At 63.2% G+C, this 432-nt stretch overlaps 1 protein-coding gene across 1 annotated transcript in view; it reads left to right on the forward strand.

Annotated features, from left to right (window-relative positions):
* WAPL (WAPL cohesin release factor) overlaps positions 1-432 on the forward strand; it is a 131,190-nt gene that overhangs the window by 7,565 nt on the left and 123,193 nt on the right. The gene's annotated exons all lie outside the window — the stretch shown is intronic.

Below are 432 nucleotides of genomic sequence, written 5' to 3' on the forward strand. Positions count from 1 at the left end.
TTGTTCCACCTAAACAGTTTTGCTGTTTCGAGTTTCACACATAGGCTATGATGGGAAAGCACGAAACTGGAGGAGGAGCAGCCTTCTGTGATAGCAGGCACTCCCGGAGGAGTTCGGCAGAGCCCCCCGGGGAGTGGGGGCAGGAGGCTGCCACTGCCACCTGGGTCTGGCGCTGGGAACTGAGCCCGGTGGAGGGAAGTGGATTGTACCCCAGCGCTATGCTCCACTTTCCCCCACTGGGCTCAGTTCCACAGGGCTGGGAGCCGGTGGTCACTAAGCCCAGTGGAGGGCAGTGGAACGCAGTGCTGGGGCTGTGCACCACCTCCCTCCACTGGGCAGCAAGCCACTGGGTCTCAGCCCCGGCACTGCACTTCACTTCCCTCCACCAAGCTCAGCACCCAGCCGCTTGCTGCCCGGTGGAGGGAGGCGGGG

This window comes from Alligator sinensis, unplaced genomic scaffold, assembly GCF_000455745.1.
Source record: "Alligator sinensis unplaced genomic scaffold, ASM45574v1 scaffold94_1, whole genome shotgun sequence".
NCBI classification, from domain to species: domain Eukaryota; kingdom Metazoa; phylum Chordata; order Crocodylia; family Alligatoridae; genus Alligator; species Alligator sinensis.